This window comes from Ovis aries, chromosome 3 (genome assembly GCF_016772045.2).
Source record: "Ovis aries strain OAR_USU_Benz2616 breed Rambouillet chromosome 3, ARS-UI_Ramb_v3.0, whole genome shotgun sequence".
Lineage (NCBI taxonomy): Eukaryota > Metazoa > Chordata > Mammalia > Artiodactyla > Bovidae > Ovis > Ovis aries.
The window spans coordinates 101042210-101066991 of NC_056056.1; the positions used below are offsets into that span (position 1 = coordinate 101042210).

Below are 24782 nucleotides of genomic sequence, written 5' to 3' on the forward strand. Positions count from 1 at the left end.
TATGATTAGTGTTCTTTAATTGGCCGTTAGAAACAGAGCAAATTAAAGATATCGAAGGGGCATTTGATTCACCTAATCGGCTCTTTTTGTTGCTGCTGCTGTCAAGTTCTAGAATTATTTCCACCTTTTGGGAGAAGAATATTCTTCTGTTATGATATTTTTCTTAAATCTCAACCAAATAAATGAATAAGAGCAGAGGAGCTAAGGAGAAAAGGATGGGTATCTCCAAAAAGGCCTAAGCAGAGGGGGGTAAATTTAGAGCTGGAAACCTGGTGAGGTTTTTTAGAGACCCAAATATTTGAACTGTTCAGAACTCTGAAGCAGGGACTGTTGAATGGTAATAGTATTGAGCACTGAGAGTGTAGCTCTGGTGTCAGTAGGGACAGAAAGAGTCTTTTCCAGTCTGAAGAGTGGTGTTTCTCCAAGACAGTTGGTAGAAGGATTGGGAAGAGCCCCTGGAGCCTTTCAGGAGACCTGTCACTGGGGACAGGAGAACACTGGGGAGGCTGGCTGGAGGGCTGGAGGTACCTGGAGCACTTAAACATGGAGCAGTATTTCTTTCAAGGTCCTGGCTTTTTGCAGTAATGACAGAGACCCCTTGCAGAACATTTGGTCCTGTTCAAAACATCCCTTGGGCCAACTACGGGAGATAATGAGGGGTAGGGAGGCCTGGTGTGTGCAGTCCATGGGGTTGCAAAGAGGAGGACACAGCTTAGCAACTGAACAACAATCTCAAAACGTCCCTTGAGACATTTGGTCTATGATTTGTCAAATAACGCAAACATTTCACTTTGTTAAAATTTTATTATTTTTACTGCAGCTCATGATGATTGGGATTTCACATTTATTCTTGTTCTTCCTCATCATGAAGTTCAGCGAGGTTATTCTTCAGTGGATGAGCAGTTGCTGTGCTCACGCACATACTCACCTGATTGTTGGCTTTATGTTAGTTACATATGTTAAAAATGTTGGTTATGTGAACTTGATTTTGTTGGTATCGTTATGAAGTTCATGCCCGTCTTTGAGTGTGACCACCAAGAGTCTGGATGATGACTTGTTCATTGCTTTGCTCTTCATCTTTTCAGCTTCAGTAGCCCTCTCCACTGAAGGAGGATGCGCTGCCATCAGCTTTAGAAATGTGCTTTGCCAGCCTTCCACGGTGTGGTTTACCCCTTGACCACCATTCAGTCCTGCTGTATAAACACTCAGGTTTCTAGTGGAATCCTGGAGCTCCGGTTTTCTGCCTCTGCCACGCCTTCCACAAACGTACACGCTTTCAGCATTATTCATTCAGTCGTTGACGTTTTCTTCTGCATTCTCCACAGTGTACTCGAAGGGCCATTCACATCTTCCAAAGGCATCAGTGGAAGTCTCCAGTCACTACGGGAGTGTCTTTCTGTTGTCACATATTCTTGTGTTAGACCCAAAGGAGATACTTTTTACCAACATGATTGTGACAGTGAAACAAGCATCCTTTTGTTTCTGTTTTTGGTAGTTGTCTAATAACATTTATACTTGCAATCTTGAGATCTGCCGTGCACAATAAAGGGTTAATGTGATTTCTTTCCCATGCAAATGCAGGTAGCCCCTAGTTGTCTTTAACTTCGTTCAGAATAATTTTGTTACACTGTATGGTGACAGCTGTCATATCAGCATGCATTTAAAAAAAAGTATTGAAATTGGTGAATTTTTGTGTACATGCTAAGTTGCTTCTCTCATGTCTGACTCTCTGCAACTGATTGGCCTATAGCCCCCCAGACTTCTCTGTCCATGGGATTCTCCAGGCAAGAATATTGGAATAGGTTGCTTGCCCTCCTCCAGGGCATCTTTCTGACCCAGGGATTGAACCCACATCTCTTGTTTATCCTGCGTTGGCAGATGGGTTCCTTATCACAGAGAAAGCAACATTTTCAGCATATTGTGCTTTATTATTTCAAGAAAGGTAAAAACACAATTGAAATGCCAAAAAAAAAAAAAAATAGCCCAGTGACATATTAGTTCGCCATGTCTCATGAGCTCCCAGTCTCAGCTCCTACTGCAGGGTCTGAGCCCGACCCCATGTGCGGTTACCAGCTGGGCTACTGGGCAAGAAGCGATACTGTCAGCAATATAGCTACGGCACAATTATTGGACTAATGAAACATGATAGTATTCTTCAGGTATTAATCCTGTAAACCAGAAGTATAAAGACATGTTACTGACTGTTTGAACCCAGGGATGTTTCCTAAGGTTGGATGTTTTTTGACAAGACCAAACGTGTTTTTGACAAGACCGTTGAGTGTGGACCAGATGTCCACATGGGTGTTTTGGACAGGACCAAATACCGCTAATTGGATAATTTGTGATATAAACTTTTAGTGTATGGATTCTGGATTTCCAACGGGACCAAGTCGTAGACCTCTGTTTTAGTGTAGTTACATACGTATATGGACTGTTGGTCAGGAGCTAAGTCGTCTCCAACTCTCTCGTGACCCCGTGGAGCTGCCAGGGAAGCCTGCGTATATGTGCTGGTGACCTTCAAAATAAACAGGGGTTTATCAGCGACTTTGGTTTATCGGCAGTCAGTGTCCGGTAGATGCAGTGTACATCTGTCCCAGTTGGGGCCTGGAATTGATCCCTTCTTGTTGGTGATTCTTCTGTTGGGGTCTGTAATTGATGGCACTTCCTGTGATTAATGTCAGAGTGGTATGGCATGAGCAGCCCTTCTGGCCTCCTGACTCCACTTTAGTGAAGTTTCCCTTTAAAAAGTTTCACTGTATATATTTTATTTGCATTAAAATTATATATGATATAACTAAAATACTTATAGTGTAATTAATATATAGTGTTGGTCGCTCAGTCATGTCCGACTCTTTGTGACCCCACAAACTATAGCCCTCCAGGCTTCTCTGTCTATGAGATTCTACAAGCAAGAATGCTGGAGTGGATTGCCATTCCCTTCTTTAGAGGATCCTCCTGACCCAGGAGTCAAGCCCAGGTCTCCTGCGTTGCAGGCAGATTCTTTACTGTTTGAGCTACAGGGGAGTCCTATAATTACTATATAATTATATATAATTTTAATGCAGAAATGCATATACATACACATATAGGCAGATAGATCTATACAGTTATCTTTTATTTTCTCCTCTGTGTCTAGGTGGATACTTTTCCTTTTCTGTTTTTCTTTTTTAAAAATAGTTTTCTCTTTCAAGCCTTTAGCCCCTGAACTTGAGGTTTTTAGTTTCTGTCTGACTGGAGGGAGAGGGGCTGGAGAAGAGACCTGGAGCCTCGGGCAGAAGCCTCTCCCCAGGACAGCTGCTGACTGTAGCATCATCCATCCCCTTTACCCCTTTTTCTTTAAAATTTTTCAGGATGCCTTGTATCTCTTTTCTTTCTCTCTCTCTCTCTTCTCTTTTTTTTTTTTTTGGTCGTCTGTGCATGATTCTTTTTTTCGTTTTTTTCCTTTGGTGTGGCCTGATCAGCTCCTCATGGTCTTGAGAGGCCCCCTTTCTAGGGTACCCCAGCCCACATTACAGGGGCTGTGAGAGCGGAGGTGCAGCATCCTGATTTGGGAGGAAGCTCATAGCATCTTCATAGGCAGTGACACGCGTGATGCCCAGACACGTCGGCCAGGAGATCTGCCGTCTCGTATGAGCTGAGAAGCTTCCCAGGTGTCTCAGTGGTAAAGAATCCTCCTGCCAATACAGGAGACACAGGAGTTGTGTTCAATCCCTGGGTCAGGAAGGTCCCCTGGAGAAGAAATAACAACCCACTCCAGTATTACTGCCGGGAAATTCCATGCCCAGCGGAAGCATGGCAGGCCACAGTCCAGAGGGTCACAAAGAGCTCGGTGGAGCAGACACGGGCTGGGAAGCATCCTCAGATCCCGGGGGACTGGGGACAAAGCACTCCTTCCCCAGTTCCTTTTCCTTGTTTTAGGAAACTGAGTTACAGTTTACACAGAGCAGAGGATGTTGAGCTGCCGCTCTCCTCAGAAGGGATCTGTAACATCCCGCTGGCTTAGGGACAGGCCACGCAGCAGCAAGGCAGGCGATGGCAGAGGTTCACTCTGGAAGCAGTCTTACACGTCTAGGCTCTGTGGCTTCCCTGAGGAGGGCTGCTGGCACCGTGTCGGCCTTGCCCACACTGGACCAACACCTGGGCTTTGTGCTGGGGACACCCCTGAAAGGGCAGGGCAGGGGCCCGTCACTCATAGAACGGGGGGGGTGGGGGTACTTAGCTGGGCTGTTGCCTTGGTTGCTGAGACTCAGATTCAGGCACAGACTGCTCAGGGAGGTCCCCCCTCCTTTTGGAAGGAGGCTGCCTTGTCAGCCAGTTATCCTAGTCACCCTTGGGGTCACCAGCCCAGAAGTGAGGCTGTCTGGGTAGAGAATCAAATGGGACGGTAGGTACCCCAGAGGGGGCCAACTGGTGGTTTACCTTTAACATCAGCCTGGACTACAGCACCCGAGAGTGCGTGAGGGTCGCAGAGGGCCAGGCTGCGGGGTCCGCCCACGATTCAGGCTGGAAAACCACGGCAGCGATGGCAGCCGGAGCGGTGGAGCCCAGGGGTGCCAGCAGCTGGCCTTGCCCCCAGAGGCGTCTGCCTAGTGAGTCAGGAGCAGTCATGGGCATGCCACTCTGTCAAGGGCAGAGTCGCCCTGCCCGCTGCACCAGCTGTGTTAAAACGTACCCCAGGATTTTTTACGAAGATGTCTGGAAGCATTGCGTCTTAGTTGCGGCATGTGGGAACCTTTACTTGCAGAGTGCAGGCTCTCTAGGTGTGACATGAGGGCTTAGTTGCCCCGCAGTGTGTGGGATCTCAGTTCCTGACCAGAGATGAAATGAAGGTCCCCTGGGATTTTTTTTTTTTTTTTAAGATTTATTTATTCAGGGGGATTTCTCTAAGTGGTTTTTTTTTTGACTGTGTTGGGTCTTCACTGCACGAGGGCTTTCTCTAGCAGTCGGTGGCGGCTGCTCTGGCTGCAGTGCACAGGCTTCTCTTTGCAGCGGCTTCTCTTGATGGTGGAGCATGGGCTCTGGGCATGCGAGCCTCTGTAGTTGCAGCACGTGGGCTCAGTAGCTGTGGTGCAGAGGCTTACTTGCTCTGAGACATGTGGGATCCTCCCAGGCCAGGGATTGATCCTGTGTCCCCTGCATCGGCAGGCAGATTCCCACCCACTGGACCACCAGGGAAGCTGGCAAAGTGGATTCTTACCACTGGAACGCCTGGGAAGTCCCAACCGACACGGAGGTGACTGAGTGGCAGCGTGGAGAGGGTGGTGCCGTGCTGCCCAGGGCCACAGGGAGAAGCAGCAGGTCCAGCGGAGGCCGGGCCTGGAGTGAGGGGAGTGAGGGGAGAGAGCGGGCGGAGCTTGTATTATGAAGGCAGGGAGACAGCAAGGTGCGGGCTGGTTTGAATAATGTCGGGGGCCCTGGGCTGCAGGGTGGCCTCCAGTTGTCTGGTGCCGGCCCTGGGTGACTCGGGCAGAGCAGTCTTGCCTCCTGGCAAGTAAGAGCCATTAGAGGAGGTGGCTCAGAGTGTGGGTGCTGGATTGGTTGGTTTTCCTGTGAGAGTCATGGTTCTTGATGGGTTCTTGATGCTGTCTCTCAGAGTTGCTTGCCAAGGGAATGTATTCATGTACGTGCACGGCTGAGTCCCCTCGCTGTTCACCTGAAACTGTCACAGCATTGTTAACTGGCTATACCCCAATACAAAAAAAGAGTTTTTAAAAAATTCAGACCCCCCCCAAAAGAATTTGCTGCCAAGGAAGGGCCATCTCTTCCCTGTCAGGGAGGGTCCCAAAATATCAAAGTGTCGCAAAATACAAAAAACATTATTAAACAAGCTCATTATAGCATTCTGGCTACAGGTTTTTACTCTCAAAATGAGTATTTCTCTGCAGGGGGTGAGCCTGGGGCACCCCCCTCTGTGGGTGCAGACCCACTGTTTCAGTTGGGGAGCAAAGAGACAGCTCTGCAGAGCGGGGTGCTGCTGGGCAGAAAGATCAGGCCTGATGACAGTAGCGCCGCCTGAAGAAGCCGGCCTGGCTCATGAGGCTGACTTGGCTCTGTGGCCCTTACGGGCAGGAATGGAGCTTGCAACGTGGATTACCTCTAGCGTTCTACCTCTAGGAATCTTTTAAAACCCTGCAGGTTGACCTTCATTGTTTAATATGCTCTTGTAATGTGAACGGTTTGATCAAGTTTCCCACTGGCGTATCTTCTCTCATCCTGCTGACCCGTTCCCCACCCCTGTCCCATACACACAATTTCCCACTGAACTCTGGGGAAAAAAACTTACCAGGTCAGAGAGTTGTATTTGTATATTGCTTTTTTCATGCTAGCAGAGGATGGTGTCATCATAGCATCTCAATTTGATTGTTTTGGAATGATTTTACAAGTTAAGAATTTGATGTGTATTTTTTTTTCTATTTAATCAGAAGGGCATGTTTGAACATAAGTCAATGGAGATAAACTCACAAATCATGCTTTTTCTATTCAGAGATAGGCAATGTGTTTTCACGTTCATAAAATGTAGATGATTCCTCTGGCTTTCCTTTTATTTCCTGAGTTCAAATCAGAATTCAGGGTGTAATGACAGTATGTGACACTTCTTGTTGCTTAAGCGAGACCAGACTTCAGTGTTGTGATGTTTACTTCATGTATTCTTGTCCTGTTCACTTTCTTTCACTGGAAATGTATATCTAACATGTGGTATTTGTTGTAAATAAAAGCGTTGTAAATGTCCTTTAATAAATAATTGTACCCAAGTCATAGGATAGAATGGAAATTAGATCAAATCAATATGCAGGATATTGTATGATTTTCCATGGATGCTGTCCAACCAGTTACCACAAACTTGGTGGTGGTGAACAACAGAAATTTATCATTTTCAAGTTCTTGGGGTTAAAAGTCCAAAACCAAGGTGTCAGCAGGGTCATGGTTTTCCAGAGGCCCCTCTGGAGGAGTGTTTTCTGCATCTTCCAGCTCCTGGTGGCTGCCAGCACACTTGGGCTTGTGGGCAGCAGAGCTCATCTGTGTCCTCAGCGTGCCCGCCTTCACTGTGTAGTGTCTGTGTGTCCGAATCTGCCTCTTCTTACGGAAGGGCACCAGTCATTGGATGCAGGGCCAACCCTGATCCCGCATGACCTCTTCTCAACTTGATTCCATGAGGAGCCTGGAGGGCTGCAGTCCATGGGGTTGCAAAGAGTCAGACATGACTGAGCAACTAACATTTTCACTTCAGCATGACCTCATCTTAACTTGATTACATCGGCAAAGACCCAGTTTCCAGAGAAGGTCACAGTCACAGGTTCCAGTTGGACATGAATTTGGAGGAACACTATGCAACTCAGCACAGATGTGGAACACAGAGCCTCAGGGAAGAGGCTCTCAGTGACTTTGCTTTAAAAACAAAAACCACTAGTTAAAATCAGTTCTGTCCAGCGTAGATAAGGTTTTATTTTATAGGATTTACAGAAAAATTTTATAAGAGACTGATGCTTTTTTTTTTTTTTTCCAGGGATGGGGGGTCATGTTTCTTAAGAAAAGGAATATAAAATTCCAGGTACAGAGCTAGGTATAACAATGCATATTTATTTAGAATTTTTAAAGAATTAAAAAAATATAAAGCTGGCATACCACACTCATCACAAAACACTGTAAGCTCTTCTTATTAACTATTTGACACCTTTTTGATACTTTTCCTTCCCTCTTTAGTTGGTTCCATATGCTTTGGCCGCCTCCTCCTTGAGGCAGCCTTGTACTGTATTAGTTTCTCAGTGATACTTTAATTCTGTCTGTAGCTTGGTTGTTGAAAAACACAATTTAGAACTTTCAGTCCTCGTAAATAGTTATTTGTAATATTATTAAAATTGTTAGGATTGTTGTCGTCATTGGGAAAGCCTAAACTGAGATTCTTTTATATATGAGCTGTAAGATTTAGGCCTTTATCAAGGTATAGTGATGACTAACCTTAAATCCTTCATCACTGTCCAGTTGAATTTTCTATGATGACGAAAATGTTGCTTATTGATGCTAATATGGTAGCTGCTAGCCACAAGTGGTGGTTGAGCGCTTAGTGTAATTAGTATGGCCAAGAAACTGAATTTTTGTTTAATTCCATTTTAACCCTTGGCTTTTCACCCAGAAATCTGCCCCTTCCAGCCCCAGGGCCCACCTCTGTTTGTGCCCCCTCCAGACCCAGTGACTGTGTCAGCAGACTGGGGACCTGAGCCAGTGACTTTGGCGAACCAACCGAGGATGTGGAGGTCCAAAAAGAACTGTCTCCCTCACCACCTTTGTGTGCTCAGAATGACTGTTGAAACTGGAGTTTTAGAACAAGCTCCTTTTGCATATTCTTGAGGCTTCTTTGAAAGCATGAGGTTCAGTATATCTTTCAGGATAGACCAAGTGATGCTGCAGTAACGGGCATGCCCCCAGACCTCACTGTCTTCAAATGGCAGAGGTTGTCATGTATTTATTTTACCTATGTGTCATAGGCATGCATGGTGGCCACCCGCGATGCGTGGCCCAAGTCCTCTTTAATTCGAGACTGGTGGCCTTCTGCTGGGAGAGTGTCTGGTTGTCGGCCCCTTCAGATGGCCGTGTCCCACCAGGTCTCATCCTTCCCTGGGGAGACTCACGTTCAGTGACTGATCAGAGTGATAGGGTAAAGGGTCTAGGCTGCGTCAGCCCAACAGAGGGTCCCACGTGGGAGCCCAGCTGAGGCTGCTGTTGCACCTGTGGTCCGGCTGGATGTCCCTCTCTGCCCATTCCCGCTTCCTTCCTTCGGTGTGGATCTCACAGGCATTGTTCCCAAGGGCCTGCCTTAATAAATGTCTTGCAGGATACACTCTTGTCTCAGAGCCTGCTTCCCTAGAGCCAGCCTGCAGTGGTTTCATACCAGGCCAAGAAATCAAGTCTTAAAATGAGGTGTTGGGCACATCACTCATTATCAGAGAAATGCAAATCAAGACCACAATGAGGTACCATTTCACACCAGTCAGAATGTGATCCAAAAGTCTGCAAGCAATAAATGCTGGAGAGGGTGTGGAGAAAAGGGAACCCTCTTACACTGTTGGTGGGAATGCAAACTAGTACAGCCACTATGGAGAACAGTGTGGAAATTCCTTAAAAAACTGCAAATAGAACTGCCTTATGACCCAGCAATCCCACTGCTGGGCATACACACCAAGGAAACTAGAATTGAAAGAGACACGTGTACCCCAATGTTCATCGCAGCACTGTTGATTATAGCCAGGACATGGAAGCAACCTAGATGTCCATCAGCAGATGAATGGATAAGAAAGCTGTGGTACATATACACAATGGAGTATTACTCAGCCGTCAAAAAGAATACATTTGAATCAGTTCTAATGAGGTGGATGAAACTGGAGCTGATTATCCAGAGTGAAGTAAGCCAGAAAGAAAAACACCAATACAGCATACTAACACATATATATGGAATTTAGAAAGATGGTAATGACCCTGTATGCAAGACAGAAGAAGAGAAGCAGATGTATAGAACAGTCTTTTGGGCTCTGTGGGAGAGGGCGAGGGTGGGATGATTTGGGAGAATGGCATTGAAACATGTATAATATCATATATGAAACGAATCACCAGTCTAGGTTCCATGCAGGATACAGGATGCTTGGGGCTGGTGCACTGGGATAACCCAGAGGGATGGTATGGGGAGGGAGGAAGGGGGCGGGGGTTCAGGATTGGGAACACGGGTACACCTGTGGCAGATTCATGTTGATGTATGGCAAAACCAATACAGTATTGTAAATTAAAAAAAAAAAAATGAGGTGTTGGAGTTGAATTATTCACCACTTTCTTGCAGGAAGATCCCTGCCCCTGGCTGGAGAGCCCCTTGCATGAAGTGACCGTCTAACTGTGAAACTTTCCCTGGTGGTGGACTGAGCTGGTGTCCTAGCAGAAGGACCGGTTCATGCCATCTGTCAGGCCTTTGAGAAATGCGGGTGAAGGGCATTGGAACTGGGTAAGGACAGTGGAATTGGGTAGCTATTGATAAGACTGACGGATGCTCTAGACAAAGATAAAAGCTATGAACTGTTTATTGCCAATAAAAATCCCTGGGGAATTCCTCCTGGACCTAGCTACAGAAGTAGCTTAAAGATGATGCCAGTATTCTTTCCTATAGCAGCTGACACCATGGGCCCCTCAGAATCCACCCCACCTGTCCTCCTTGTCACTAAGGTGGTGTGCTCAGTGGCTCAGTCGGGTCCGACTCTTTGCAACTCTGTGGACTGTAGCCTACTGGGTTCCCCTGTCCACGGGGGTCTCCAGGCAGGAATACTGGATTGGGTGGCCATTCTCTTCTCCAGGGGATCCTCCTGACCCAGGGACTGAACCTGCATCTCTTGTGTCTCCTGCATTGGCAGGCAGGTTCTTTACCACTGTGGTACCTGGGAAGCCCCACTAAGCCTATAACTAGGGTTAAAATCACTATAAAACCCAACTAGGGACAAGACCTCATCCACGTATACCAGCAGAAGGCGGAAGACAGTGCGTGATTCTGTGAGCGCTTCAACAAAGGGATTGGAGCATGAAGTTGAGTAAGAGAGAGCTGACGACTGGGAGCAATCTGTTGGGATTCCAGATCCATTAAACACGCTGGGAGGACTCCAGGGAATGGGAGAGTGGCTTGATGAACGAGGTTTTAGAAACCCTAAAATCCACCCCAGGGCTGACGTGGGGAAGTGTGATACAGAACCCATGCCACCGACGGCACTTGAGATTAGAGAATTCCGAAGCAGGAGAGGCCACGGAACACGCCCCTTCCGGCAGCAGGAGGGCCGTCACAGTGCAGGAGAGGCGCTGCCGACCGCAGAGGGCTACAGGATGCATTACAGCAGAGCGCCCCCGGGGTGGGCAGCCACACGGGAGCCACTCAGCCTGCACCACTCAGAGGAGTCGGCGCGATGACCAAGAGGTCAAGGGGAGTTGCCCCAGTAGAAATTCACATCCCTTTGCCCAGTTTCCATATCTGAGTCAGTTTCATACCCAGAACCTGCTGAATGAAGACGAGACCAGCTCCCCAGGAAGAGGGGGACCATCACACCACGGTAAGTTTCTCCTGTCCTGCAGAGGTTGCTTCAGCCAGTCATTCAGCCAACAGTGCAACGTGGGAAGAGTAGCAGCTCACATTTTAAAGATTCTTGCATGTAGGATCCATATTTCTTTTGCTGTCCAGGATTGTGTGTGCGTGTGTGTGTATTCAGTCGCTGAGTTGTATTCTGACTGAGACCCCATGGACCCTAACCTGCCAGGCTCCTCTGTCCTTGGGATTTTTTAAGAAAGAAATTCTGGAGTGGGTTGCCATTTCCTCCTCCAGGGGATCTTCCCAACCCAGGGATGGAACCCCAGCCTCCTGCATCTTCTGTGTTGGCAGGCATGCTTTACCACAGTGCCACCTGGGAAGCCCCTGTCCAGGTACATCAAACATTGCCTTGGCACCCCTTTTGCAGTGGGGTGTGTGCAGTCCTGGTCAGGACTCAGCTCCCTCTGGGTCCATTGGTTCACAAACTCCCTCCACCCTGGTGGTCGTTTTCCTGGTTCCTGAATGTGTGATCAGATTAGACCTGTTGTTGGCTCTTGGCCTGAGAGGTAAGAGCTGTGATAGCAGGGAGGGGCAATCAGAAACTGCTGAAACTATCCCCCTCCCTTAGATGGTGAATTGAAACAATACCGCATCCAGTGGGGAGGGACAGATCAGCATTAAGTATCAAAAGAATGCATAGGTAGTGGTCCCACCAACTCTGCATTTAACTTCCTAGTCAAGCCCTTGAAAAATCCCGGTGGATCCTGGAAAAGGAGAGTAGATGCTCCTGAACGGAAATGAGCTTTCACCCCGATCGCAGCCTGCAGTACCAGTCTGCTGTTCCTTTGCCAGGACGTAGGAACTTGGATGGAGGCAGCTGGTGTGCAGACATTGGCACTTCCTATCAGAAGAGAGGCAGTTTGCGTTCACACGAAGCAAACATGCACACTTAGGGTTTTGTCCCAGGACTAACGTTGGCCTGCCCGCCGTCATTACATGGTCTGAAGAGATCTGGACCACGTGGAAGCTGGGCAGAGCGTCGCGTTCACCCACTACCACTGAGAGCGTCCTGACCAACCTGAGTGAAGGAGAAGCCGGTGCGTGGGAGGTCCGGGTAAAACACTGCAGAAGGTGGGAGATAAACCCTCCGAGGATTCAGGGCCTGCCACCTCAGTCTGCTGGTGAGAGACGTGCTAGAGCAGGACCGCCCACCTGGAGAGGGTGCATGACACCATCTTGTGCCTCCCACAGTGAAGAAAGCAGCATGGCATCTTGTTACCCTCCTTGGGTTTGGAGGCAGCAGGTTCCATATCTGGAGATTCGGCTCCCACCTGCAGACAAGATGAAACAGATGCCTGCAGACTTTGTGGGGAGGTCTGGGCGGTGGTACAAGGATCCCTGGCATTTGGGCTGTATAATCTGGCGGATGTATCGTCGATGGGAGAGGAGCTGTGTTTATGGAAAATCACAATAGGAGAAGCACAGCACACCTTTGCTCTGCAGAGCAAGCCTGTGCCTCATATCTTTCCAAAACCAGTTCTAGTGTGCTGCAGGAGGCTGGTAGAGATGGAACCTTTGACCAAGAAGCATATAGTGGCTATACAGACGACTGTGACAAGCTGGGTTCTGACACCTGCCCCAGGACAAGGTTGGGTGGGCCCACAAAGATTCATTTTACGGTAGACGTGGTCTACAGTCAAGCCGGATCAGAGGGACAGCAAACTATGCGACCCATAGCCCGGGTCTCTGTCTCCACCGTCCTCCTGCCAGCGAGACTCCTTAGCACCTTCCTGACACTGACTGGGAGCTTGTGTGCGACCAGGCAGAGGAGGAAGAGTCTGACTCTCATCCATGGTCCTGTGGGCTTGGTACACATGTGGAAGCTGAAACAGATGGCAGCTTTATACTCCTACAGTCAAGGGTGGTCTTGAAAGAGCTTTTTAGTAGCTCAGTCATGACCGACTCTTTGTGACCCCATGGACTGTATAGCCCACCTGGTTCCTCCATTCGTGGAATTCTTCAGGCAAGAATACTCAAGGGCATGGCTAGTCCTTTCTCCAGGGCATCTTCCCAACCCAGGGATTGAGCCCGTGTCTGCACCATGGGCAAGCAGATTCTTTATCACTGAGCCACCAGAGAAGCCCCTTGAAATGGTAGCAAGGGGAAAAAACTCCTAATTCTCAGCTCTGCAGATTGAGATGTCTGTGTTCTCAAAGGTAGATCTCTGCCTGGGAACATGTGAGACTCACTGAATCGCAAGCTGTCACTGTATCTGGACACGTCAGGGGCACGTCCTGAAGGGGGTATTTGCCCAGGAGCGGGAGGCAGGGCGGCTGCACACGGGGAGAAGGGGGATGCACGTGAAGCCGGGTGAGGCACACGGACGGGAGACTCTTGGAACCCCTTGCTTAGTGTTGATGTAAATGAACAGGCATCAGCTCCAGCCTGAGAAGGGCCTGTAAACTAGGGCTCATACGTCTCAGGGATGAGGTTCTGGTCATCACATCGGTGAAGCCTCTGAGACCAGCAGAGTTGCTAACCGAGGTGAGGGGAGCCTGGAGTGGATGGTCCAGGAGGGAGACCGTGGTCATCGGATGTGGCCTCGAGGGCAGCACCAGAGGCATCTTACTGTTCAGTTGCTAAGTCGTGTCCCACCTTTTGCAACCCCGTGGACTGCAGCATGCCAGGCTCCTCTGTCTTCCGCTATCTCCTGGAGTTTGCTCAATTTCATGTTCACTGAGTCAGTGATACTATCATCCTCTGCCACCCTCTTCCGTCTCTGCCAGCATCAGGGTCTCATTTACATCTTATGAAGAAACTCTGTGACAAACCTAGACAGCATATTAAAAAGCAAGACATTTACCGACAGAGGTCTGCATGGTGAAAGCTATAGTCTTTCCAGTAGTCATGTGTGGATGTGAGAGTTGGACCATAAAGAAACCTGAGCACTGAAGATTTGATGCTTTTGAACTGTGGTGTTGGATGAAACTCTTGAGAGTCCCTTGGACTACAAGATCAAACCAGTCCATTCTAAAGGAAATCAGTCCTGAATATTCACTGGAAGGACTGATGCTGAAGCTGAAACTCCAATACTTTGGCCACCTGTTGCAAAGAACTGATTCCTTGGAAAAGACCCTGATGCTGGGAGGGATTGGGGGCAGGAGGAGAAGGGGATGACAGAGGATGAGATGGTTGGATGGCATCACTGACTCAATGGACATGAGTTAGAGTAAGCTCCAGGAGTTGGTGATAGACAGGGAGGCCTGGAGTGCTGCAGTCTGTGGGGTCGCAAAGAGTTGGACACGACTGAGTGACTCTACACACACGCACAGAACCTCCTTTAAAGTGTCCCCAGGAAGGGGGCCGTGGGAATCTTGAAGGAGCTGCTTCTAGAACATACAGTGGAAGAAGGGTGGAAGCGGTGTGTCTGAGAGGCGCAGGGTGGGCTGTGGTGAGCATTTCCACGTGCTGCCGCCCAGGCCCCTTTCGGCGAAGGACAGGTTGCTCTGGGGGCTGGAAGTGCCCTCCGCCCCCAGCCTTCAGCTCTGCCTGTTCTGGGCTTGCCTGACTGCAGAGTCCCCACAGCTCAGACCCGGGAGTGAGCATAGCCTAGCTCAGGACACCTGTGAGAGGTCATTCCAGCTCCAGCACTCCCCGTGGGGTCAGCCCAGCCTGTGGTTTTGCTGCTCTGCCCATTTCTGCCTCCTGCCTTTCCCTTCTGTAGATGTTGACTCTGAGGGCATTTCTTTTTTTATTTTTAATTGATTGATGATTGCTTTACAATATTGGTTTGGTTTCTGTTGTACATCATCATAAATTAACCAGAGATGTACCTATGTCCAAGAGCATTTCTTAACAAGCATCCCACACACCAAGACTCCATCTCAGAGTCTGTTTCCGAAAACCCAGCCTGCAGCATCTCTCATAACAGTAGAATAGATGGCTGCAGGACGTGTTAGCGATGAAGCCTGTATCTGGTGGCAGCATGTCTGGTGAGCAAATGAGAATGCCAGCCTCTTAGCAACTGGGCACAGACCAAGGGCCCAAGGCAGGGGTGGTGGGCTTCCCCTGGCCAACAAGAGTTTCTCCAAACCCAGAGACCTGGCTGGACCATGCAGGAAAGCCTTGCCTAGGTTCCCAAGTCCTTGTTGCCTGGAGCCTAAGGGCTCAGGGCCAGGCCAGCTGGCCACAGCAGACTGGGTGAGTGCTGAGGTCCTGGGTGGTAGGCAGGATGACACCCCAAGAGGCCCGTGGGCTTCCCTCGTGGCTCAGTGGTAAAGAATCTGCCTGCCAATGCAGGAGACCTGGGTTCGATCCCTGAGTCAGGAAGATCCCCTGGAGAAGGGAATGACAACCCACTCCAGTATTCCTGCCTGGGAAATGCCATGGACAGAGGAGCCTGGTGGGCTACAGTCCATGGGGTCACAAAGAGTTGGACACAACTAACCAACTCTCTCTCTCTCTCTCTCTCTCTCTCTCTCTCACACACACACACACACACACACACACACACACACATACACCCCTTGAGATGGGGAGATGATCCTGTATTACGTAGATGGGCCCACACAGTTACAAGGGTCCTTAAAAGAGAGAGAGAGGCAGGGAAGTCAGAGAAGAAGAGGGGGCAATGGAAATGGAGGCAGAGGTCAGAGCAATAGAACAGCTGGCTTTGAAAATGGAAGTGACTCCTGAACAAGGAGTGTGGGGAGCCTTGAGAAGCTGGAAAAGGCAGCGAAACAAATTGTCCCCCAGATCCTCCAAAGGAAGATAGTCCTGATGACACGTTGATTTTAGCCCAATGAGACCTATGTGACATTTGACCTTCACAGAAGGACTTTTCATGTTGACAGGTGGGGGAAGTCATTCTGGCTTACCCATGATTTAGCTTGAGCTTTATGATCACTAGAACAGTTTGTTTTGTGGTCCATCAGACATGCATTGTACACCTGCTTTAACTATGAAAGGAAAGGATGCATTTAAGAAATAAAAATGGAGTCACTGTGGTTCAGGCATCGAAAATGAAGCTGGGTGCCCATTGTGGATATGGTTTCAAGCACGTTCCTGCCTCTCTGAGAACTGACGTTTCCCGAACTGTGTCAGACTCCAGGACACCACCAGCTGTTCTCAAAACATCTGCCAGCAGCTGCCACCTGCAGCCTTAAGGCCTCAAGGTCTCACCCTTGTAACTACAACCATTCCAGACCCCTTGCCTAATGAGTGCCCTTCCTTCTTGCCAGCTCTAGTTATTATTCTTGACAATTTATGTATTTTGTGGATTTTTCCTTTATAAGCCTCCTCCACTTTGCAGACCAGCAGAACACAGTTCAGGCGTTTCTTGAATCTGTCTTCTGAGCAATGAGGTGCTCAGTTGTGCCTGACTCTTTGCAAACTCATGGACTGTAGCCCACCAGGCTCTTCTGTCCATGGGGTTCTCCAGGCAAGAATACTGGAGTGGTTTGACATTCCCTCCTCCAGGGGATCTTCCCAACCCAGGGGCTGAACCTGGGTCTCCTGCAATGCAGCAGATTCTTTACTGCTGAGCCACTGGGGAAACCATTTTGCCAAGTTAATCCTTAAAAATATATTTAAAAGTACTGGAGAGTGTCAGTCAAAGGAACCTTCGAGTAAATTGTTTTTAACCAAACAAAAGGATTTTCCTTTTGGAGGGCATGGCAACCCACCCCAGGGTTCTTGCCTGGAGAATCCCATGGACAGAGGAGCCTGGTGGGCTTCAGTCCATGGGGTCTCAAAGAGCTGGACATGACTGAACACACACACATGGACACATTTAAATGCGTTTCACAAAACTCTGAACCTAACTGTACAAATAGTGAAAGATGACACTATGATGGGATGTTAACCAGAGCAGTCCCAGTCCAGGGTCATGTGGAAGGTCCCACCTGTGGCTACCAAGTCAGCAGCAGAGCAGAAGGAGGATGAACGGTCTCCGCGAGATGTACCCGGCAAAGTTGCTGATTTTGCAGCAAGCCATTCTATTTAATGCTCCCCCATCTTCCCCACGGTGGCACAGCAGCAACAACCTCCTCCTCAAAAAGAATATTTTGGTGCCGTTTCTACTTACAATTAAGGATCTTTAGTAACTATGCCAAGCAAGGAGCTTTGAAAGGTGGCCCTTGGGGCAAAATTCCTGGCTGGGTCCTGTGGCTCCTCCCGTTCATCTGGTGCTAGTGCAAACACCGTGGAATTTGAAGTCAGTTCTAGCTCAGGTGCTGTCTCCATCACGCGCTACCTAGTGCAGGTAACGGCCTCACTGGGCCGCCCTGGTGGCTCAGCAGTAAAGAACCCGCCTGCAATGCAGGAGACATAAGAGACAGGTTCAGTCCCTGGGTCGGGAAGATCCCCTGGAGGCGGGCATGGCAACCCACTCCAGCATTCTTGCCTGGAGAATCCAAGGCTGCAGTCCTTGGAGTCACAATGAGTTGGACCCAACCGAAGCGACTGGGCACAAGAGCGACAGCCTCAATACACTTCATTTCCCTCACCTGTGAGATGGGAATGATAAACACCATCTGGAAGGGTTATTATGAGAATGGACGAGACGAGACAGTGCCTGTAGACACAGTAGGCACGGAATACATAGAAGCTATTGCCACCACTACAGACGAGACTTCTTTCTTTTTTCTGCCTGGAACTCAGAATTGATGGGTGGAGCTCCAGCAACCCTATTGTGATCATAATGTAACCTTGTGGATAGAAGACCTACTTCAGGATTGATGAAGCAGAAAGCAGAGCAGTTAGGGTCTCATGACATGGTGGAGTCACCATAGCAACCTTGGGTCACCTGTACCTCTATCAGACTTTAGATTATGTAAGAGAAAACACCCCCTACTGCCGGGGTCCAGCCCCGGTGGATCCAGGGTGATTCGAAGGTGGGGACGGCGTCGGCGTCCTTGGAAAAATACATATGTAATTACAGATATATAGAAAGGTTTGAAACAGATAGTGTAGTAGGAAAATTAGTGGAGAAAAAAAGGCTGAATAACTTGGTTTACGTGGAATAGCATCCATGCTCCAGATAGGAATTCAGCCAGAAAAACAGGGAGAAACAACATGGGGGAATCAGTCTTTCTGGAAACTGATCCGATTTCTTTATTTTGGGGTTTGCTTATATACCTTTTGTTCACATAGGGATGAATAGAGTCACGCAGGGGTCAGCAGTCCTGACCTTTATCAAAATCAGGTGCTTCACATAAAAAGGTCTTAGGGATTTTACATCATCTTCTGGCCATGAGTGAGACCTGCTGACATTTTATGATCCTTTCTTTCTGATAACAAAAAAACTTATTTCTTCCAAGGGTGTTTTTTCTTAAACCAGGCACCACCCTCCAAATAAAGTTACATTCCTATAGGGTGAGGGTGTAGTGAGTTACAATCAAGAAAGGAATTTATTTAACCCAAGGTTAACATGATTAATCTTAAAGGTTAATACTTATTTCTTCTATATGTTAGTTATATTCATTATAAGGGCAGGGAATATGGAGATTTAGCAGCAAACATCAGCCCAACAAATGAAAATCCTTTCACCAATATAATTCCTAACCAACCCACTATACTAATAATTTCCAACTCCCCAAAAGAATTTGCCTTTAGTAAGTCTAAAACATCTCATGCCTCTCAGATTGGGAGGCTGTAAACAATCACATGTGGCTGGACGAACCTATACAGGCAGGCTAGATAAACTTCAGAGGAGTCTGTAAGCTGAAACACTCTTGTCACGCCCAGGAATTTTTATTGACTTGGAGCTGCAAGTTAACTCCTTCTCTGAGAGAAATGGTTATGGGGGAGAGCATAAAACAGACTCTGGTTTTGGGGTAGATGCTCGGGAACAAGGGGTTTCCTGAGGCTTGATCACGCCTTTGCATATGCCAAGCCTCCTTCCTCATGACCTTTGTCATGGGCGGAGTTCCTCACGCTGGCCCCCGACACCCTACCTTGTTTAAGCCACCATGCCTTGAAGCATGTTAGCCACAGCCTTGATTTTTTGTAGTGGGTTTCTGAGAAAAAGGCACTACAAGTTTCATCAACTGTGAGCCTGAAAAGATATACAAGAATTCCAAGATCCTATAACAATGAAAACGGGAAAATTCTGCAAGCTTGCTTTCTGGGTCAAAGGCAACACTAAGACTCTTGCCTCCTGGCTGCAGTGCGGGATTGAGCTGTGCCAAAAGGAGCGTCTTCCATCCCTTCCAGGGGCCAATCCTTCCTCAAATCCAAAGCCACCTAGACAGCCTCCCTCTACCCGCCTGCCGGAGCCCGTCCCATTATCTCTATGCCGGCAGCGACCCCGTGTGGCCATTTCCCAGTACTGCTGCTGCTAAGTCGCTTCAGTCGTGTCCGACTGTGTACGACCCCATAGACGGCCATGTGCAGTTCCCTCAGGAGAGACCGCTGAAAGTCGTTTCCCTCACTCACATTTAAAATAAAGGAGGGGCTTTGTGACCCATCCCCAGACCGTCCCCTCTCACGTAACAAGCCCCCATTTCCACCTCCTGAGGCTGGAGGTTATACCAAGGCAGAGTTGGCCTGGTTTCACCTGTTTGCCTTGATCTTTCCACCAAGTTTCAGCAGCCTGGATTTGGGGAGCGCTGGGGGGCGGGGTGGGAGGCGGGGAAGAAGGGGGCACGTGGAGGGGCCAGCAGAGGGCAGCAGCGCAGCTTGGGGTTAAACGTTGGCTCAGTACCTTGAAGTCCCACCACCACCTTGCTGTCCCCCCAAACAGTGCCCAAAGGGGTCGCCCCCGGCCGGCTTCTTGAGCTCGTGTCTCCATGGGCAGCATGCCAGGAGGACATTTGTCCCCATAAGCTTGGCTGACCTCTGCCCAGTCACAGCTGCTTCCGTTGCCTCTCCTGTGCAGTGGGATGAAGGCAAAATGTCTAGCAAAAACATCAATCTGGTGATTTTTTAAAATAATGAAATAATAGAGCAGCAAGAAGCTGTACTGAGAAATGGCCACACGGTGTCGCTGCGCACTCAGAAATGAAGAGATGGATTTGGGGCCCGAGCTGCCCTTGGAAGGGACGGAAGATGCTCCTTTCTGCACAGCTGAGCCCCCGCTGCAGCCAGGAGGAAAGAGTCTCAGTGTTGTCTTTGACCTAAAAAGCAAGCTTGCAGGGTTTTACTGTTACTGTTTTCATCGTTATAGGATTTTGGAATTCTTGTGTAATCTTTTTCTGGCTCACAGCTGATGAAAGCTATAGATCCTTTCTCGCAGGCATGCATGCTCAGTCGTGTCTGATTCTTTGTGACCCAATGGACTGTAGCCCTCCAGGCTCCTCTGTCCATGGGGTTCTCCAGGTAAGAATACTAGAGTGGTTTGCCATTTCCTCCTCCAGGAGATCTTCCCCCGACTTAGGGGTCAAACCCATGTCTCCTGCCTTGGCAGGCTGATTCGTTACCACTGAGCCACCTGGGAAACCCCACTCTCTCTCTGAAAAGATCAAATACCTACTAGGAAAAATCAAGGGGAACGCCTGTGGCTCAGAGGGTCCTGATGGTAAGTTTAGGTTCTATCGCCCCCTGCTGACTGGATGAAGAGACCCACAAAGCCACTGCGGATGGCTTTCAATCCCACACGGGCAGCATGGCCCACTTCACTTACTGGAGACTAGATTTTCTTCTTATTATAAAATGGGAGAAGGTGATGGCACCCCACTCCAGCCTGGAAAATCCCATGGATGGAGGAGCCTGGTAGGCTTCAGTCCATGGTGTCGCTAAGAGTCGGACACGACTGGGCGACTTCACTTTCACTTTTCACTTTCATGCATTGGAGAAGGACATGGCAACCCACTTCAGTGTTCTTGCCTTGCGAATCCCAGGGACGGGGGAGCCTGGTGGGCTGCCATCTATGGGGTTGCACAGAGTCGGACATGACTGAAGCGACTTAGCAGCAGCAGCAGCAGCATAAAATGGGAACGCTGAGCTCCACCTTGGTCTGCAGTTAAAGTTTGCTAAAGCACGTGGAAAGCCATCAGTAGGTGACCATGTGCCTCCAAGGTTGGGCACTCAGGAAGGAGAGGCTTGGGGAGAAGTCCATGGGCTGGGATGTGGTTACTGAAAGTGGGGTCTGGCTTCTCCCAGCTCAAAAGCCAACAAAGAGGGGAAGTTGGTAGAAAGGAAAGTTTGTTTCATTTCACAAGCCAGCAGCCCAGGGGATGCAGGCATGCTCAGTCCTATCTGACTCTGCTGCGTGGGGGGGTGGAGAGATTGGAGGGGAGGTCAGCCTCATGTCCAAAGGCTGACACCCTCCCCCAATCCTCCTCCTGCCCTCCCCCAATCGAAGGGCAAGAGCTTTTATAGGCAAAGGGAGGTGGGCACATGCAGAAACCGTCTTCAGTCACAGTGAGTCTTCAGTTACAGGGTCAGTCTGCTTCCACTTCTCTGAGGCCAGTTCTGGGAGTTGTGGCAGTTCACGTCATGGCTACAGTCTGGCCATCGTGAAATTAACCTCTTCCACCTGGTGGAGGTTTCAGAATCTACGAGACAGCTCACAGGGCCTGGCTCAGAATATTATCTATGGCCTCTGAGAAGGAACTGAAGGTCCTTAACTTTGCTTAATGACTATTATTATTTCATCTTCTTAGACTGTTTTCCTTTGTTTCTGCATTTTCTCGCTTCTCTGATTAAACTTATTCTTTGGCTGAAGTTTTTCACAGACAAAAGGCAGGCTGAGGTCATGAGGTGGGGGGGGAGGCGGGCGAGGACCATAGGCTCCTGCTCCATTTCAATCTGAGCATGGGCGTGTTTGCACTTGGCTCCCCAGGTGGCGCTAGTGGTAAACAACACGCCTGCCAGTGCAGGAGATGTAAGAGACTAGGGTTCGATCCCTGGGTCAGGAATCACGCCCCGGAGGAGGGCATGGCAACCCACCCCAGTATTCTTGCCTGGAGAATCCCACGGGTAGAGGAGCCTCGCAGGCTCCTCCATAGGGTCGCACAGAGTCGGACACGACTGAAGCGACTTTCCGTGCACTTGGTCAGGAGGGATAGAATTAGGGTTAGGGCCCGAGGAGCAGAGGAGGGGTGGGAGCACGGTGACTACTGAACGGGCCCAGCGGATGCTAAGGCCTAACCAATGCGTCTGTCAAGGAGCCTGAGGAAGGATGGGCGAGTCCTTCCTCCCGGAGCCCCCAGGAAAGGAAGAACTAACCGCGCCCCCGCCGGCCTCAGTACCCCGTGTGCAGTAACTGCTCCATGAATACTCACTGGACCCCCGCGCTCATCCACCCGCGGCCCCGGGGGCCTGGACCAGGGCTTGCCTTTCTCCTGCTGCGGGACTTCTAAGGACTCTGCCTCCTCTCGCTCTGAAAAGGTGCCTATTTTTAGCTTCAGCGCCTGTGTGTAGCCGCTCTGTCGAATCAGTTCAGACACTCAGCCGGGAAGGCCTCAGATCAGAGCCTCGAGATGATCTGAGCTCAGCAGCCCCGGAGTAAACACAGGTTTAGAAGGACCCGGGTCCTGGGAGGTGCAGGAGTGGCAGGAATGCCCTGCCTGGTGGAGGGAGGCACTCCCAGCCTGCTGGCTACCTGACCCACAAACGTGGATTTAATCCAGGAAAAGCAAGTCTTGCACTCATTCTGGGGAGCTGATGAAATTCTCACCTTCATAAGGTCCTAGATCTAAAAGTTAAGAGGCAAATGAGAGAAAATAAGCCACAAAGCCATGGGAAGTGATTTTGAGCTTACGTAGAATGTCCGCCTCCCCCAGGGCGCCTTCCCTGGTTTACCCTTCTGTCTTGTTCCGGCTCCTCACCTCCTGGGACCACCATCCCAGCCACAGTGTAAAGCTAACAGTGGCAGCAGTTAGTGCCAAGGACGGCCCTGGGCATGCTGCGGGAGCTTCTCCACCGGCGGGTGTGGTCTATGGAAGGGGCACCAGCCCAGAGAGGTTGTGCAACAGGGGTGGTGCAGCTCCGCGTTTGCGCCCGTACAGCCGCCTCTTCCTTTTCTCATCTCTGCCCTGGTGCTCACCTGTAAGGAGCTCGGCTGTTGCTCAGTCACTCAGTCATGTCCGAATCTGCATGATCACGAACTGCAGCACACCAGGCCTCCCTGTCCACCACCAACTCCTGGAGCTTGCTGAAACTCATGTTCATTGAGCCAGTGATGCCGTCCAATCATCGTGTCCTCTGGCATCCCCTTCCCCTCCTGCCTTCAATCTTCCCCAGCATCAGGGTCTTTTCCAATGAGTCAGTTATTTGCATCAGGTGGCCAAAGTGTTGGAGCTTCAGCCTCAGCATCAGTCCTTCCAATGAATATTCAGAACTGATTTCCTTTAAGATTGACAGGTTTGATCTCCTTGCAGTCCAAGGGTCTCTCAAGAGTCTTCTCCAGCACTCAGGAGCTATGCGGGTTCATTTTACATGTCAACCTGGCTGGGCCATGACGCGCAGGTATTATTCTGAATGAGTCTGTGATGGTGTTTTTGGACAAGATTAACGTTTGATTGACAGATCGTGAGTAGAGCAGGGGGCCCTCCCTCAGTCATGTGAGGGGGGCCTCCTCCAATCAGCTGCAGGCCTGAGTAGAACAAAAGACGACCCCCACCCCCAGTGAAAGAGACTACCTCTCACCTGAAGTCTTCAAGCTGGAACATGAGCTCCTCTTGGTTCTACGTAGCTTCCAGCCTTTGGACCTGACCTAGGACAGTGGGTCTGCAAATTTGGGGTTTGACAGCCTCCAGCACGTAAGCCAATTCTGTATTTTGTAATTTTAAAAGTAGTTTATTTATTTATCTTTGGCTGTGCTGGGTCTCTGTTGCTGCGTGTGGTCTTTCTCCAGTTGCAGCGAGCGGCGGCTTTTCTTGCTGCTAGACATGGGTTCAGGGGCTCGACGTCTTCAGTACCTGCAGCACGTGGCCTCCGTAGTTGCGGTGCATAGGTTTAGTTGCTCCATGGTTTGTGGGATCTTGCCAGACCGGGGATCGAACCTGTATTGACAGGCAGATTCTTAAAGCACTACGTGCTAAGTCGCTTCAGCTGTGTCTGACTCTTTGTGACCCCGTGGACTGTAGCTGGCCAGGCTCCTCTGTCCGGGGATTTTCCAGACAAGAATACTGGAGTGGGTTGTCATGCCCCTCTCCAGGGCATCTTCCAGACCCAGGGACTGAACCCGTGTCTTTTATGTTTCCTGGATTGGCAGGCAGATTCTTTACCACTAGCATTAGCTGGGAAGCCCTCTTAAGCACTCGATCCCCAGGGAAGTCTGAGCCAATTCTTTCTAACAAGCCTCTTTCCTTCTCTCTATGCGTGTATACATCCTGCTGGTTCTGTTGCTCCGGAGAACCCTGACTACTAGAACGCTTTGCAAAGTCTATGCTTTTGGTAGCTCCAGGGCATCGGTGTAGCACCCAGCTCAGGGGGCAACAGAAGCATTTGTGAGCCCAGGGGTCCCCGTGCAGTGGACCCTCACCCCTGAGAAGGGCGTTTGCTCTTCCCCGACCCCTGCGGGCTGGTGGAGAGAGGTGCAGGCCCTGGGAGCGCGACACGAGTGCCTGACCAGTGAGGGTCAGGGCAAGGCAGAGAGGAAGTCGGCCTGTGGGCCCCGAGAGGGCCTAGGCTGGATACTGATCCTTGTCACTGTTGACCAAAGCAGAGGGCAGGCTGTGTGCCACGTGGCGGGGGCTTCCCCGGGGGGCAGCGGGCAGCAGAAGCGAGTGTCCCAGAGGTAAATCCCCGTGTGCGCCTGGGGAGGGGTTTGGCACTCTGGGAACTGTCT

General features: G+C 49.7%; 1 protein-coding gene across 1 annotated transcript in view; it reads left to right on the forward strand.

The window, feature by feature from the left end:
- The window catches only part of LONRF2 (LON peptidase N-terminal domain and ring finger 2), a 75057-nt gene extending 66225 nt beyond the window's left edge, over positions 1-8832 (forward strand). The window contains 1 exon segment of the mRNA XM_027967056.3: positions 1-8832. This exon segment is cut by the window's left edge and continues 40252 nt beyond it. The gene's annotated coding sequence lies outside the window, so the exon portion shown is untranslated.
- Positions 8833-24782: the final 15950 nt, after the last annotated feature.